The sequence below is a fragment of the Manis pentadactyla genome, chromosome 4 (genome assembly GCF_030020395.1).
Source record: "Manis pentadactyla isolate mManPen7 chromosome 4, mManPen7.hap1, whole genome shotgun sequence".
Lineage (NCBI taxonomy): Eukaryota > Metazoa > Chordata > Mammalia > Pholidota > Manidae > Manis > Manis pentadactyla.
This window is the reverse complement of record NC_080022.1, coordinates 87,636,220-87,654,630: the sequence shown is the minus strand read 5'-3', so window position 1 is coordinate 87,654,630 and position 18,411 is coordinate 87,636,220.

Sequence of the window (18,411 nt, the reverse complement as noted above, 5' to 3'; positions counted from 1 at the left end):
AACTAGCTCCCAAGACTATATCCAGTCATTCTTTGGACATATTTTCTTTATTAGTTTATATCATCTTTTGCAGTAATAAACTCTTCCCAAGACTTGAATCCAATTTTAGAACATCCTTTGTATGCACCCAACTTACCTTTTTTACCTCCTTACCATTTTCTATATGCATAAAGAAGCTTCTTAATATCTATCATTCATTTGAACATTTATGAAATGCCTCTAATGTGTCAGGCACTGTGCTGGGTACTAAAGTTAACAGTGGGATGGTTACAAGGCAGGAGTTCTCAAGGCCATTAAGGGAATAAGGAATAGAAAAACCAGTCCTGGAAGAGAAGACAGCATCACACAGTCAAGACAAAATGCTCAGATAACTACAGGTTAGTTTAGAAGGGCTGCAGGAAGGAAGTCTTTTAGGAGTCGGCAGACATGAGCCTGGATAAATCAGTACTTTTCCAGGAAGTCTTCTCTGATTCCTAGAGAAGCAATAGCCCTCTTACTTGAATAAACATAAAACAATCAAGGCTTCCTAACCTCCTCTCTTATTTTCCAGTTTCCAATGCTTTTCTACTGATCAAAATATTCTAGCCCTTATTTGCATTTTCTTTTCATTCTGTCTTTTCTATCTACCCTACATATTAATCCACACCAGTGTTTTCAGCCAGCAACCACTGGGAAGGGTGGAGTAGTCAGTGTTTCCTGTGACCTAGGAAGAAGAGAAAACAAGTGAGGTTATTCGTTCTGTGCTATATCAAGAAACTATGTGTTTCCTTAGATGTCTGGTTAACCTATCTTTTTGCAACATCAAATACCTATCTCTGCTAAGCCTATCATGTTAGCTGAGGGCACAGAATCCCTTACACTCCCAAAGATGCTTTCCAGTGGCAGAAAGGAGCTAAGCAAAGGACTGACTTAATTCAACCAGAATGAAGAGCAATACAAAGAAAGGGAAGGAACTGAGAGAAAGGCTGAGAAAAGCAAGAGAAAAGGGGAAAGAGGCTTTATGGGAAGTGCTCCGGTCTTTGAGCACTGTCATGGCTGTGACAGTTATGAACCTTCCCCACCCACAGGCTGGCTAGAAGGTCTCCCCCAGCCCTAACTGTGACCCTCAGCTAGTTGGAATAGGGAAAGGATCTGATCCAAGGGCTTTCAGCCCACAGGCTGGACGCTGACGCAGTCTGAGAATGACAACAGTAAGGGTTCCAATAACAGCTACAGTGCACTGAGGGTTTAAAATGTGCCTGGTAGATAGGTTGTCTCATTTAAACCTCACAGCAACACTTTGTGGTAGATACTATTATTATCCCCCTTTTACAGATGACAAAATATGTTTCAAGAGGTTTCACAAGTCTCCCAAGATCAGAGATTTAAGTCAAACTGTGGTCTTCCTAATTCTAGGACCAACCTTTGCCCATCTTTTAGTATTGCCTTTCATTCACTTATTTATGTGTTCAGGAAATGCTACTGAGTACCCTGTGCCAGCCAAGCCCTGTACTGGGTATAAAGATACATGGAAACCAAGATAAAAAATGTCCCTGTCCCCTGTAGTTTATACTCCACAGAGGACATAAACAGTAAACAAATAGTAAATGAACAAAGGTACAGGCATAACTGATTTTATTGTGCTTCACATAACTGTGCTTCAAAGATATTGTGAATTTACAAATTGAAGGTTTGTGGCAAGCTTGCATCAAGAAAGTCTGTTGGTGCCTTTTTTTTTTTTTTAACAGCATTTGCTCACTTGTCTCTATGCCACATGCTGGAAATTCTTACAATATTCAAGCTTTTTCACTAATATTATATTTGTTATGTAAATCTGTGACCAATGATCTTTGATGTTACTATTGTAATTGTTTTGGGATGCCATGAGCTGTGCTCATATAAGACGGCAAACTTAATTGGTAAATGTTGTGTGTTCTTTCCGCTCCACCAACAAGCCAGTCCCTTCTCTCTTCCTCTCCTTAGGCCTCCCTACTCCTTGAGACACAACAATAATGAAATTAGGCCAATTGGTAACCCTACAGTGGCCTCTAAGTGTTCAAGCAAATGGAAGAGTCATACGTCTCTCATTTTAAATCAAAACCTAGAAACGATTCAGCTTAGTGAGGATGATATGTCAAAAGCCAAGATAAGTCAAAAGCTAGGCCTCTTGTGCCAAACAGTTAAGTTGTGAGTGCGAAGAAAATGTCCTTGAAGGAAATTAAAATTGCTATTCCAGTGAATACATGGATGATAAGAAAGTGAAACAGCCTTCTTGGTGATACAGAGAAAATTTTAGTGGTCTGGATAAAAAATCTAACTAGCTACCATATTCCCTTAAGATAAAGCCTAATCTAGAGCAAGGCCCTAACTTTCTTCAGTTCTATGAAGGCTTAAAGAGGTGAGGAAATTGCAGGAAAAAAAGTAAGAAGCTAGCAGAGTTTGGTTCATGGGGTTTAAGGAAAGTGGTCATCTCCATAACATAAAAGTGCAGGTGAAGCAGCAAGTGCTGGTGTAGAAGCTGCAGTAAATTGTCCAAAAGATCCAGCTAAGGTAATGAAGGGAGCTACACTAAACAACAGATAGTTAATGTGGATGAAACAGCCTTCTATAGGAAGAAGATGCCATCTAAGACTTTCATAGCTAGAGTGGAGAAGTCAGTGCCTGTCTTCAAAGCTTCAAAGGACTGGCAGACTCTCGTGTTAGGGGCTAATGCAGTTGATAACTTTAAGTTGAAGCCAATGTTCACTCCCCAGTCCAAAAATACTAGGGCCCTTAAGATTTATGCTAAATCTACTCTGCTTGTGCTCAATAAATGGAACAACAAAGCCTGGGTAACAACACATTCATTTCAACATGGTGTACTGAATATTTTAAGCCTGTTGTTGAGACCTACTGTTCAGAAAAAGATTTCCTTCCAAATATTGACAGTGCATTTGGCCACCCAAAAGCTCCAGTGGAGATTACATAGAGTTTAATGTTGTTTTCATGCCTGCTAACATAACATCCATTCTGCAGGCCACGGATCAAGGAATAATTTTTTACATTAAGTCCTGTTAAAGAAATAAATTTTGTAACACTATAGGTGCCATAGACAGTGATTCCTCGAATGGATCTGTGAAAACTCAAGTGAAAGCCTTCTGGAAAGTGTTCACCATTCTTGATGCCATTAAGAACATTCATGATTCATGGGAAAACACTCCAGATCTCTGTCTGTTGTGCCAGGTCAAAAGAGGAAAATGAATTTTCACCTTCTTCTTTCCTTTACTGTTTATCCCAGCTGAAAACTGAAAAGATATTTGAAAGGCTTGTTTGTTTGTTTTTTCAAACTCATTTTGTGGTCAGAAGTTGGCCAGATTGGAAGCTGCTATTCAGAGCCTGATTGGAATATTTTTTTAGGCCTCCTTCCTTAATTTAAAATAAATAAATAAATATATATATATATATATATATATATATCCAGAGGGAAAGAAAAAACTTCTGAAGCCTTTGTGGAAGGATTTACTAAAACATACCAAAGACAAACAGCTCTAAACGCACAACATAGAAATCTTTCCATTTCCATCTTAGTTGAAAATCTTTTCTGTGATATGAAAAAGCAAATTGAAGATAAAGTGATAGGATGGGTGCATCAGCCCTTGCTATCATTTAGGCTGCAACCCAATTCTTTAAGGAATTAAAAGCAACTGTTCTTATTTTACAAATCTCTGCAAAACCAGAAATGCAGCTCTAGAAGCAATTCAAAGTCCACCTATTCTTTTTACCAACTCTCAAAACCTCCCCTATTCATCTCAAAAGACTTGTAAGGATTGTAAAATGTCTGGCCTTAGGAAATAAATCCTTCTTGGAGGAACTTGCATTCTTTGTCTGACCCCTGAGTTGTAAATGTTCTACCTAGTCTTCTTCAAGAACTCTTACCTAAGCCATCTCTTTAAAATGCAAACTTCAGGGAGATCATTCTTATCAGAAGAAAAAGAGAAAAGCGGGGAAGTTATCTGAAACTTAGGCAAATAAAAAATCTTAAATGTCTTCTCTACAAATATTAGCAAAAAAGCCTTAGCCATCTGAGTAGACAACCCTAACTTATTCCGTCTGCCAAAAACACAATTTGGAGACAATTTCTCTTATAACTAATGAGTTTTGTATTATTTTACCTGATTCATGTTTTGGTGATTAGTGGCTATGAACATGCATTTGAAGCCTTTGAGAGAATACAGTGCACCAGGAAGACTACTATGACTATTATAAGGAAGATAACTCCCAATATCTGGAGCATACTTCAGAGCCACTTTAGCTATTTTATCTATTTATATATAATTACTTTATCAATGAAATCTGTTTTATCTGTTTATGCCAAACCTATTTTAGCAAGTAGTGGAGACAGAGGCCAGATTAGAGTGTGTTGAGGCCTTCTTAATCTATTTCCTCTTATTCATCTAGCAATAAAACCACATCTGGCACAATAGTTACAATCCGGATATCACTTGTTAGAGTTTGTGATTTTCTGCAGTTATTCTCCAGAATATAGTTTTTACAGAAGCCAGACTGATGTCTTCAATGAAGACATGATAGTGAGTAGTGATTATCCCCCTGCATCATTTAGGTCTTTAACAGCCGCATGAGTGTCTGCCATCCCTGACTCCCAGGGTGCGATTTTTCATTGTTTGCTGTCTTAACTGGGAAAGGTAGGAGGCAGCTTCAGAGGCTTCCATTTGGCCCTCACCACTATGATATCTCCTTCCCCACAGGCCAGTTATCCAATATGGGAGTTCCTCCAACTGCCAGTATATCAACCTTAGCTGGATTTGGGAAATGATCACCAGGTGGGTCTGGGGACCTAGTACATCTACTGTAGCTGGAGTTTAGCCAAGAATTTGTTTCCTGTCCCTTTTAAGTCTCCACTTTAACAGGGGAACCATCATGATACCAGGTCTCTGCGTGTCAGTTCAGACCCTCTGTTCCTTGAAATGTTAAGGTAATCCCTCTCCCTAGGGAATCTTCTGAATAAGATAACCCATTAGTGCCAAGCCAAGTTGGGGTAAGAGAGTCAAGCCTTTTTGCCCCCATGTTGATTAGTCATTGGATGTTAGCGGTCCTGAAGGGAACATATATCTGAGTATGTTTGCTGTAGCATTTCCAGCAGCCACAGTGATTAGTCCTCCATTCCGGAAGGGACGTTGGACTGGTGCATCACAGTGTCTATCACAGGAAAGCTGTTGGAAACAATATCTGTAAGGGAGTACAGGACTCATAACTGAGCAGAGAGAGAAGTGAAACTGTGATGTAATGGTAACAGAGACCTCCACCGATTCTACAGGGAGCCCTGGAACTGGCATGGCCCTGAAGAGTTATCCTGAACGGAAGGTTTTTGCACCCTGGCTTTAACCAGCATTGAAAGCAGGCTGTTTTTGGGAAAGGGTATGACTGTGGGCTGAGGACAATACTCAGAGAGGGTGTCAACCATGAGCTGCGAACAGCCATCAGCTCAGCTGGGCAAACGAGTGCCTCCAATCTGAAGGAAATACCTGGGTGGTGAACCACAGTCACCACGATAGGAGTCGCCATCATTTAGATGATCATTTAGGCCATGGATATGGATGGAAGCACTGGGGAGAGAAATGCAAGTAAAAAGAAAAGGATCCAGGACCTGGCCTTCAGTCAAACTATGAGAAGCCAGGTAGCAGGTAAAAGAACTGTGAAAGAGCAGCCAGTATGGGAGAAGTAAACCGAGGAGCACAAAATCATTGAAATCAGGGAGAAGGGTAGAATCATTCATCATGTGGATTGATACTGAGAGGCTGGCAGTGTAAGACACAACATACCCATTGTCTTATCAACATGGAGTTCACTGGTAACTTTGAGCAAAGCTATTTTAGCAAGTAGTGGAGCTAGAGGCCCAATTAGAATGTGGTGAAGGATGTAATAGAGTTTGGTCAGTGGACTGTTCATATCAACAAAGCTTCTTTTGAGCTTTACTTAAAAAGAAACACAAAGATAGGTGGGATTAGTAGCTGGAGGGAGATAAGGGCTCAACAGAAGACTTTGAAACTTTTTTTTTTTAATTTGTGCTTCCTTTTTAATTTAATAGCTACTCAAGTTTACATGTTGAGGGAAGAGATGGATGAAGAAGGGTAAGAGAAAAAGGTCAATGTCTAGTAGACAGAGGCAATGCGTCCCAAGGCAGAACTGGCCAGAACAGCCTTTGGTAAGAAAGGGGTCATGAGAAAGGATGGTGGGAAAAGATGCGGACAGAATTATTGGTTTGGTGATAGGTGAATAAAGAAGTTCCTACAGATGTCTTATTTTCTTAGTGAAATGTAACTGCCTTGAGTAGGTAAAAACCTGCTTGTACACTGCATCTCTATAATGGCCCAAGGCTCTGTTTCTCATCATTACACAGGAAGAGAAAAACAAGGTGTGGCTGTGCAAAGCTGACAGCCGCTGGCTGGCATACGTTGCTTTGCTTCTTTGCCTTCTTATTTCTTCCATTTTCAGTCATGTATGCCAGCTTTCAGGCTGGTAACAGAGGGTGGGGCTAAAGGTCAAAAGGTGATGAGATTTCCATCTGAACTCATTGGCCTAATCAGCTATGCTTTTTCATTAGAATCAGGAAATCCTGGAGTGACCTAGCCAGCAAAACACATCTGGGGAGACATGAGGGGAGGGAGGGGAGGGAAGGGAAGTAGAAGAGGGGCGGGTCATGAAACAAGGAAGGGAGGGGCTCATCTCTCTTCTCTGGGCTCAAAATGGATCTTCATTTCTACAGTCCACATCTGCATACATTTATATAAATGTGTGCACATTCAATCTGCCATATTTTTTTCCCTTTGAAGCTCTGCTGTTTTTATAATCTCTTTCCTGACTAGTGGGCATTTCATTGCATTTATAGATAAGGTAGGTTGATTTCCAGGTACAGTCAAGATGGTCATCTTGCATATTGTAAAATATACAGATATTAGTAGTAAAGCAAATAAAACAACAAAGTATATTTATAGACATGGAAAAAATATTCCCAAAATATTGTTAAGCAATAAATGTAGATTTTTTTTAAGTGTAGGTCAATAGGTGGATATGTATTCAAATATATATGACTTTAAGATGGTTAATATTTATTAAGTAATCTTTATGTGCCAGCTATAATGTTAGCTCTGGGTATTTAAAATAAAAGTGATATTTTTTTAGTTTTAAATTTTATCAGTAGTTATTAATTATTCTATATGCATTTCTTCCATAAAGTTAATTTTAGAGTCAGTATCAGGTCCCTGGTAAGCCCTGTCATTTACATAGATTTTGTGGTTCCTCCTCTCCATTTGCAACCTATAATTGTATCAGACACAGGGTTTGGGAGTTTTTTCCTTTCTTCTGCACTAGTCTGACTTTCCTCTGCTCTTTGTAACATTTGCCATTGCTTTGGAATGCCCCCTAGAAGCTGTTTTTATCTCTTGGGCACTGTAAATTGCTACCTACCCATTTCACTTGTTAAGACATTACCTTAATCTAATTCCTGTTCTTTTCTCAAAGAAGCGCTCTGCCTATTGAGAGCCTGTGCATGGCTTTCCACTACTTCAGTGTTTGTGGCTTTGACCTCAAAATCTCTTAACTACTTGAGTGCCAGAAGTCTTTCCATCCTGTGACTGCCTGCTTGCAATTTAGCAGAAAGAGGACAGTAAGTGCCTCCTCCACACGCTTAATTGTCTCATTTTCCAGTCTACCTCCATTGCCTCTCTTTTTGTACAGTGAGAAAGAAAACTTTGTCCTCTATTTCTCATAAAGGTTAGGCACAAGAAGAGATATGGTAGAAGTGTGCTCTGAAGAATCAACTGTGTTTTTGCATCTCATGTCTGATGTCTGTCTTATTCTAATTAGGAAAAGTTACCTTGGCAACCAAACAAAGTTAGTTAGTTTGTTTGTTTGAACACTAGTCTCTGTCTTCCCTAAATTTCGTTTCCACTTACCAAGTTAGCCTGCCTCCTAAATTCTGAAAACCGTGATTCTGTTAAGCCTGCTGACAATAATGGACTTTTTAAATTGTTAAAATTGCTGGAAAATTTCTGTCCTTATTCTTTCTTTTGAAGTTAATCACTATCTGAACATTGGCACCCCACAGTTCCTATTAAATCTCCTGTTTTCCTTTGGTAACACAGCTGAAAGGGAAAGGGCAGCACATCCCTGACGGTGACATTCTTAAAAAAGTGGGAACATTCATAATCCCTGCCAGAAGAAAAAGGGCCAGAGAACAACTAGAATCATGTTTCCCGATTCATCCAGTAGGCTTTCTGGCCACCCTATTGGCTGATTTTCCTAATATTGTGCTATTTTGTCATAGTTCCCAGATAGTATTTTCCTGGACTGATTATGCTTATTTAACTTATAGGAAGATTCTAAGACTTTCATAAATCTAAATTTTTCTTTTCGGAAGCTACTCTTTGTCACTTAAGCCCTTTAAATAAGACCCTAATTTGAATTAAAAAGAAAGCACACTCAGAGGTTAAATTCTTGTCTTTTAGTTCTTAGCTTGTATATGCTATGCCCCCCTGTTCGTTTCTGATTATTGATTTCCCCCAGTGTTATCTGGATCTGATTACCCCTACCAGTCAGTTAGTGTTATTCAACTTTAATCCAAATGCCAGTTACTGGTTAAGGGCAGGGGCGAGCCTGGTAAGGAAGGCTAAATGGTAAAGCTGGCCTCCTCCGTCACAGCTACAAACAGGACTCAGAATGCATGCCCTGTTCCAAGTGCATCGTGACTACTTCTTTGTGAAGATGAGCATATTCTCTGCATAGGGGAGGAAAATTTTTTCCTATACCTTTCTAGGTTCTCTTGGCTGGTCTATTAATCAAACTGACATAAGACAGATTAATAGGAGAAAAACAAATTGAATTAGGTCCATACACGGGCCCCATAAAAAATATGAGACAAGTTGGTGAGTTGAGGCTGATCTATACCATGCGGAGCTAAGGATGGGATATGGCCTGGGCATTCAAAGAAGAGGAGGGTCATTCACAGGACAGTAAGAAGAGAGTTCAATATTGGTAATTAGATGTTGTCCTCCCATACAGATGGGTCTTTCAGATAAAAATTTCTCTTTGATAATACCTCTCTTTCAGGGCCAGGCCCCCTATCTAAATTCTTTCAGGTAGTTAAGGGAGAGGTAAAAGTTTTTCTTGAGTCTGCTGGGTCTTGATTGTCTTCACCTCAAAATAATCCACATGCCAAAGTGGCATATTTTGGGGTCACTTCCCTCAACTGCATTTTTTTCAATTCTGGTAGGATGATATGTCCTAACTCCCAAAGAGAGTAAAGCAAAGCATCTGGGGAAGGTCCCAGAAGCAGATCTCCCTGGTTATCCCACTTCTCTGCTCAATTCTTGGTAGGATCTTAAGAGTAAATATTATCAGCTAGATACATGCACCATGGTCTGCCACCTCAAGATGGACATCTTGAATGGCTCTAAATGCTTACGACATGTACATGTTGTTCTGCATGGTACCCACGGCTTAAATGACTTGTACACAAATTTAAAAATGCATAGATACAGATGTTATGTGTGCAATGATACACCTGTGTATAAAATCATTACTTAAAATTTAACAATTAATAAATATTACACATTGAAATTGGTCTTAACTAACATCTTATGCTCATCAGCAACTGTGTGTAGCAGACTTTATTTCTCCCAACTGCCTCTGATTTCACTACTAGTGAAGCTTCCTGAAAGGTCACAGCAGATTGAAGACAAAAAAAATGTCAGTATCTCAAAATAACATAGAAACTTGAAGAACTAACCCTGGCCTATTCCAACTGTAAAGGGTCTGGCTTCCCCACCCCCAACTTCCTCTGAAGCAGGAACCTGTGAGAAGATCTTTCTTTGTTCGAATGGGAGGTCTGTAGGAATCCTCTCCATTCTTCCTTAAGGACAAGCCAGTCAAGGAAATCAGAGGGTAGAAGGAAATGCCAGCAGGAGAGGAAAGAGATTAAATGTGCTTCAGTTTTAGTTTATACAAGCTTTTCAAAAAACTCTGCTTTTATTACCCTCTCTTCCCTAATCCTTGAAATGTCAGTCACTTAACCACTCTGAATCATCATTTTGCTTTGATACTAAAGTCCACATTGATTGAAGAGGATGGTGAGAACTCCAGCAAATAAAACTGTGCATTCTTTAGGTAGAATTCATCTTCCTTCTCATTCCCAAAGACACACATACACTCATTCACATTTTTTTGTCGAATGAATGCTCAATCAGGTTTCCTTATTGAACTCCCCATTATCTTTTAGCCAAATTCACAGAATAAGAAACATACAGGCAGGGCTCCACACACCACCTCCAAATACTACAGGCCACAACCACGATTGGTGAATGAACTGCCACCCATGAGTGGAAGATGAAGCAACCTTCAGAGGACCCATCTTATAATGGCCAGGGTTTTAGAGAATAGGATTCCAGTGTATTTCACTTTCTGTAGTTTAATGGGGGTAGAGCACTATGAGCAAGGATATAAGAACTGAAGCATGAGAAAGAGGGGAAAACTATGAACAAGAAAGGGAAGGAAATAAAGAAGGATGGTAAAAGCCACTTAAAAAAATAGGAAATGAAATATGATTTTAAAAATTTGTAATAGCCTAATCTTACTACACTGATGGACAGTGACTACAGTGGGGTGTGGGGGGGACTTGATAATATGGGTGAATGCAGTAACTACAGTGTTGCTCATGTGAAACCTTCATAAGAGTATATATCAATGCTACCTTAATACAAATAAATAAATAAATGAAAATTCATAATAACCTAAAAAATAATAATAATTTGGCCTGCCAGAACAAAACATAATGAAAGAGGAAGTGGTTAAATTAGCCTAGAAAAAAAAAACTGGAACCAAAATAATATGGAGACCTCCACTGTTAGCAGTTTTGAGTGGCTGAAATCTATGAGCTTCTTTCCATTTCCTGACCTGTACTGCCCTCTTTACCAACACCAAGATCAAAATAAGCAGTCATCCGACCATTAGTCAGCACTCATAACAGAATTGCATCAGAGATTAATCATCTCTGAAAAGTTACAAATGCTTCCCTGAAAAGTAATGGTTTTTAGAACAGTCATTGTAAGATAATTTTTAAGTTCTATGTGCAGAGTTATTATAGGATAATTCACTTTATGTAAAATCTTCATTCAAAGTCTAAATTTTTTTTCAGAACTGTGTGCCTTAGTGGATGGGCTTAGAGGCCAGTGAAACCTGGTTTCAAATCCTGGCTCTGCCAATTACTAGTTCTGCAGCCTTAAACAAAATTTAAAAATTTTTCTAAACCTCAGTTTATTCCTAATACATGGACATCTAAAGATTGAATGAGAGAAACAGTATAAAAGCTCAATACATTAGAGCAATGATTATTATCACTCTAATAAATCAATGCTCACATATGTAGAAGGATAAAAGGGAGAAATCTGGGAAAAGAACTGGAGTGACGGGGCTATAAATATGTATATATGGACAGAGGGAAAGGGGCAATAGGTGCGTTAGTGTGTACGCACACTCCTGCATGTCCGCCTAGCGCAGAAGCAAAGTGCAAGTGTGGGAGCAAGGGGAAGAAGAAATCCAATAGCAAGAAGATGATGGTGAAGGACAAGAGGAAAGAAGACCCCAGGGGGTAGAGGAAAAGAAGTTTGACTTAAACATGTAATCTGCCACTAACTCCAATTAGTGGACAGTAAACCAACTTCCAGGGCCACGAACATCAGGTCACGTCCCAGTCACACAATCCATCAGGGAACCAGAACGCTGATAAAACAATGAGTTCCTTGAAAGCAACATCCATGATTCTATGACAAGGATAAATTTTTAAATTTTTAAAGTGCTTTTTTTCTTTTTGTCTTCACAAAAAGTACAAATCTTCACACTAGTCTGCCTTAGGTGATGATGCGCACAGAAGGAAGGTTTGAATTTATTATAGAAGGAGAACAAGAGAAAGAGTAATGTTCTGCTTGGATTAGTCAAAAAAAAAAGGGTTATGCAAGCCTCTTGAAAAGGGATTTCCTGAACTCCTTTGTGAGACTTTAGTATTTTAACAACCAAGTATGGAGGTTTCATATCATAGCGGTCCACTACAATAAAATTTTTAAAAAAGAAAAAGGAAATTGTTTGCCACTGAGATTTAGCCAGGCCAATGAAGTCAGAAAGAAAACATGATGGAAAGAGGGCTCTGTTCGTTGTTAGTGTGAGGAACCGCGCCAAGTGGAAGAAGCAGGGAGAGTCAGAGGGCGGGAATGAAACGGCGACGGCTGTGCTCAGCTTCCTTCCCTTGCCCAGCATTCTGAGTGTGGTCCAGGAACGGAAAGGTGCCCTAGGAAAAGCAGGTCACCTCCAAAGGCAGGGCAGGGGTCGCTCCTGAAGAAACTCCCTGTGCACTCTGGAAGGAGGGGGCCCCTTGTGGGGTACACCCCCATACAAACCGAGGGGCCCAGCCGGCCCTAGGTGAGGTGGGCTGGTCACACATCTCTCTGTGCTCACACATCTCACCAGAGGCAGGTGAGGCGGGGGCGGGAGGAGAAGGCAAGCAGGCTTCAAAGGGCTCTCCGGTACCAGGGGAAACTGAAATGAGGGCAGGTCAGCCAGAGCACACGGCGGACTTTGACCGGGCTGGGAGACCAACCACAGGTCACATCTACCCAGGTCTCGGTCACAAACACCGACAGGGCAGGCAGCGCCAAGTGGAAAAGGGACACGCGCTGGAGGGCCAGGACAGGCAGGGAGCTGCGCCGGAGGACGCCCGCTCCTCCCACCACCAGGAGGCTGCGCAAGCCGCAGCCCTTCCCCCGCGCTCCCGGCAAGCTGGGCAGGAAGAGGTCATGGGGAGGCAAAGCGTTTTTAGCCAAGAGAAGCAGAATAGAACCAAATGTATTACATTATTGAATGAGACTACATTTTAAACCAGGTGTTTGGTGAATAATAATCCTTCCTCTAAACAGAAGGTAAAGGCTTAGGAAGAAAGCCAAAAGAGTATAGATTAAATAAATTTCACTTTTCTACACGTTCAAGTTATAATAAATTTCACTTTTCTACACGTCCAAGTTATAATAAATTTCACTTTTCTACACGTCCAAGTTATAATAAATTTCACTTTTCTACACGTCCAAGTTATAATAAATTTCACTTTTCTACACGTCCAAGTTATAATGTAAGTTAAATTTTCCAATTCCTTCACAGGTTCCTTCTTCATACAAAAAAGGCAATCTAAGCACAAAGTGGAATTGTCTGGAAGAACTTCCAAAGGAAGGAATTATTTGAGAGAACAAGAATCTTCATCCTATGTGGTCTGGCTTTGGTGGGAAGGATCAAGTGACTGAGAAGAAAGGGAATTGTGGACAAAGATTTCTGTCTATTTTTTTCACTGACGTGTGGGCAGTGCCTGGAGCATAGTAGGTGCTCTACAAATCTGAGCCAAAGGAATAGACAAATAAACATTTGTCTGTCTTGTGTCAGACATTGAAAACATGATCTGACTTAATTCTCACAACAACCTTTGAAGTGAGTATTATCATCACGCTTTGGCAGATAAAGGAATTAGTTCACAGGTTGAATAATTTCTCTGTGGTCACACACCTGAGAAATGTGGGTTGGGGACAGCATCCAAACACAGGACAAGCTGACCACTGTGACATTTCAAAGCATTTCCTCCTCTGGAGGGAAATACCTTTTTATAGAAGAAATTGCAATTATACCTCTGCCGTCCAGTTTAAATTACAAGAAAGAATCCTGACGTTCTCTGCTATGACCTGACTCCCAGTGCAAAAATGTTTCTTCTGTAGTGGTGAGCACACAGCACAGATAATGCTGATTGTGGTAGTCACTGTATCGAAGTTGAAATGCTAAAAAAATCACTTTGGATAAAAAGAAATCACAGGAATGTAGGAAGAGCTGTGTGGGAAACCAAAATGCACTCCCAGAAAAAGGAAAGAAAAGAAAAAAGGGAAATCGTAACCCTAATCATACTTGAACTGAAATGAGCATTTTAAATGTCAAAAGAACACATAAGCTTTGTGTAATAAAAAATAAACAACAAAATAGGCCAAATTGCATAAAGTAAGTCCTTGCTTGGGTTTCCAGTGACAGTGACGTGGCAAACCATAAAAGGCTCCACCATCTATTTAAATTACAGCATGGGTTTTTCCCCTCTGGTGGGTTGTTTGGTCGAACACCATCATCTGGGTTAACATTTGCCACACCCTTCTGCTTTGATCTTCAGCTCCCTCTAAATTCAAGGGACATTCACCAGGCTGCAGGAGCAAAATCATTGCAATTTCAAAGGCTTGCATTTCATTTAGCCCAGTTATAAAAATGCAAGGACCAACAGCCTAAGGGTCTAAAGAAAAATCTGGCTAGATGGAAAAGAAATGAAGCTAGAGATACAAAAATGGAAATGTAACCAGCAACCCAAGTATTTCACTTTTGATCATTGCTCTAGCTAATATGACTATGATTCCCAAATAGTACAAGAAAAGGAGAAACAATTAAGAGTTAGGAGTGATTCATTTATCTCTAAAATGAGACAGTTTTACATATTAATCTCTAAGATCCCTGGCAACTCAATGGCAGTATGACTATAAGGCTGGAGAAGCCTGAGGAAGTTTCCCTGGTTTCGCTGTGTAATGGAAAAGCAAAGCCCAGCTTCACTGGTCACCCCCTGTATGGCTTGGGGGAAGTAATTTCACCCTATTAGTTAAAGATTCTTCATCCTCAGGGGACAGATAGTATACAGCTAATGGGAAAATGGGGAAGTCAGATTTGCTCATACACTTTTTAAAGCTCTTAATTTTTGTGAGGAATTTTAAAAGGGAGGATGGAAAGAACTAGCATTTGGAAAGTGCCTAGTATGCAGCATACAATGCACATGGCTGGTTTTCTTATTATGCTACTTCACTGCACTGGATGGCACCTTTTAGAAAGGTTAAGATGCTGCTGTTTTTATACCCATCATCACCATGCAGTGGAAATCCAAGAGCTAGAGATACCCCATTCAGATATGTGGCCGACTTCACTGATCAGAAGTGCCAACCCAGAAACCTCCCTAACACTCAGCCCCAGAACATGGCTGGCCTGTTCCCCGACTCCACCTAGGGCTGTAGCACCCCAGGCCACCAGGAGACTGTTCCAGTGTGGGACTGATTGAATTCCCATGGAGGCCCTCAGGGGAGCAGCTTAGCTCTGAGAGATCAGTTATTTGAATTTAAGTCAGGTAGCAGAGGAGAACCTCTGAGGCCCATAGGCCTGTTACTTTGGGTCTATATAAGATTCTTTTTTAATCGAGTTAGTTACTGTCATTCACAAATCAGGAGATTACACATCAAAATCCCTATTTCAGCTCCTGCTTCATACCGAAGTACACTAGGCTCACTTTTTCAGCTGCTAATAAAGGGCTGGAGGAGATAAAAGACTTCTTCATGGAAAAGACATTTACTCTGAGTCATCACAGTCCCTGCCTGGCTCATATCACTCCAAGAAGTTTTTGCCTGATTCTTAGAGACATTGAATACAATCACTGATTCTGAATATTTAAGTAGAATAGAAAACCTTGTGAAGGCTCCTCAGCTGCTAGGATGCAGTTGCCTCAGATCGAAGTGGCTACTAGGGCAGCTAGACATGAAGCTGTCCTACCAAGTTCCCTGTGCTAGGGTGCCCTGAAATCCAAGACGGAAGGACACCAGACGGCTTGGTGCTGTGGCCCACAGGCTGGAGGTCCTTAAAGGTCTTTGACAAGCAACCAGGGCCAAGCCAGAAACACTGTTTTAATATTGCAGTTGTTTTCAACTGCTCTGCCCTGCATGGTATACTAATGTCTTTTTATAAGATACCATGTTAATTAGCCAACAACTATATGGAGACATCTCTACAATATAAAGGAATAGTACCACCTGCTTAAAGCTGAACTCAAACAGTGCTTCACTAAAGTAAATGCTTTCTATATCATACAACAGTTCTCTTTAATAATAATAATTTTAAAAAAACACAGTTCCACAGAAAATTCTATAAATTACAGTAATTCTGATCTTAGCAAAGCTTAACAGATCCATCTTTATTTTCCCACAGCCCGTACTTGGCTCACTTCAGAGGAACTACTTTTGTTTCTCTGTAGTACTGCTTCCCAGTACATGATGGTTGTCAGCCTGAATGCCAGTCCCCAAATCAGGTCCTACTTGTGGGAAAGGGCTTGGTGCACTTAGACTTTTATGTCAGTTCATCCCATTAAAGAGCTTATGCTTTGTTATCCTTTTCTGAACCTTGGCAGGGCCTCTTCATTCTCTTACAAGTTAAGTGAAAAGCAAAACTCTGCACCAGGCTGTTAATGATTCCTAGCGAGAGCATGATATGTGAATGGTGTTCATCTTAAGAGATTATTCAAGTAGGCAGCCACAAATCCCAGGGATTCCCTGCCAGTTCAAAAACATGAGAAACAGAGTTGCACTCTCAATTTATGCCTCTCCTTAAATGTACCAAAATGGGATTTAGGAAGGGGAAATGATGCCGCCAACTTCATTTGCTTTAGGCAGGTGGTATAGCCTGAGAAATAAAGAGTTAATGCTTTAGATTTCCTCTGAATTACAGAAAAGTTCATGGAGTGACATATAGGAATCCCTGATGTCCAAGACTTCTTTTGTATGGAATACAAATTGCTCTTTTTCCTCTTTTACTTTCAGATAGGTTTAAATGAAAGTAAAAGGGTTTTCTACAATAAGAAAATGTTCTGATTACTTTGCTCCAAATGCAAGTTCCTCCAGTTACCAGTGCATTCTTAACTGATAATGAAATGCAAAGTCTACAGTGAACATAATGTGGTAACGCAGACAAACAATTCCGGGTGAGTGAATGCTCTGCAGGTCGCCTAATAACACCATTTGCCTTGCCAGACTCAACCCTCACGGGACAGAAGGAGGTTGTGGAGGCCTGAACACTGTCCTCTCCAGGGCAGGAGGCATAACATTTGATCACAACCCAGTACTTCAGTGAAATTCATCTCTCACATGATTTTGTCTTCAGCATTTATTTAATTCCTCCAAATTCTCCACAGGCTCATTTTACCCATTAGGCAAAAATGATTTATAAATAATTGTTTCTTATCAGAGACTCTGATAAAATCACACATTGCTTATAAAAAAACCACCTATCTGTATATGAGGAAAGTCTATTTAAAAGACAAAGAAAAATAATTGTATATTTGTTAAAAATACTTTAGGTGTTCAGCGTTGAGCATTATATTTATTCTAAATCACATAGAATTAATACATTTATTCTAAATTTTTACTTTAGGAAGAAACTACTTAATTCATTCTTTTTTCTGAGAAGACAAAAGACTGAGCAGTTTGTTTTTTCTTTAGTAGAAATCTAATGTGTACTTAGGCTTCCAAGATCCCATACTACCAATCCTCCGGGAGTCAGCTGCCGTGACCATTTAGTTATTAACACACATACTTCAAATATATACTCTAGTTCCTTGGTTAGGATTTAACCTAGACTTTCTGAGAATATCCAACACTAGCCTTTTTACAAATCTAATAGAAAACCCAGATGAGTATAAACAACCATACAAATAAAAATCCCCTTACCTATAGGCCACATACACTTCAGCCTACCCACTTTTATTTCAGCACCCTTTTCAGGGAAAGAAGCACAATCCTGATGCTCTTTCACCTTTACCCTGGTAAGCGGTTCAGTAACTAAACCGGCTTGTGTTGGATTCCTTAGAAAACAGAGAGCAGAAATCTATTTGACACAAATCACATACAGATATTTAAATTACTTGAACACACTTCAATTTTTGCTGCTTGCAGCCATAATTCAAAATAACTTATTATGAAAAAAAACCCATAAAACACTGAATGAGCATCATTTTTAAAAGAAAAGCTAATAAAGTGAATATATTAAAAGCTAATGTATATAAAATTGCTTTCCAACTATGTGTTATTTTAGGGGTCTTTTTCCCCTTTAAATTAGTAGCTCCTGTGGGTATGTCTTCTAAACCCCTTATAATTCTGTGACTCCTACTCTTGTGTTTAGTATATTATATAATTTAGAAGGAAAAATGTTGACATAAAATATTCATATAACCCAGGCAAAGGATTTCATAGAATGAATAATCTAGATAACTCTTTGATATCCTAATTCACTTTGCACATGTGAATGGGAATATTAAAATCTCTGTTTTTCTAAATGTTGCCCTGACTAGCATCTAGACAAGGAAGAGAAACCAAGAACTATTTCTGCAGGTGGCCACATGAAGCTAGCTGAAGCAGAACAGCATGTGAGAGCTAACCACTATTTCTGGTACCACAAAGATCTGCAGAAGTTTGCGAGTAAAGCATCTCCAGGCATGGGATAGTTAATGTCTTTTCAAGTGATTTAGCACAAGTCTTCTCTTATTTTAGAACATAATTTACTGGTGACTTA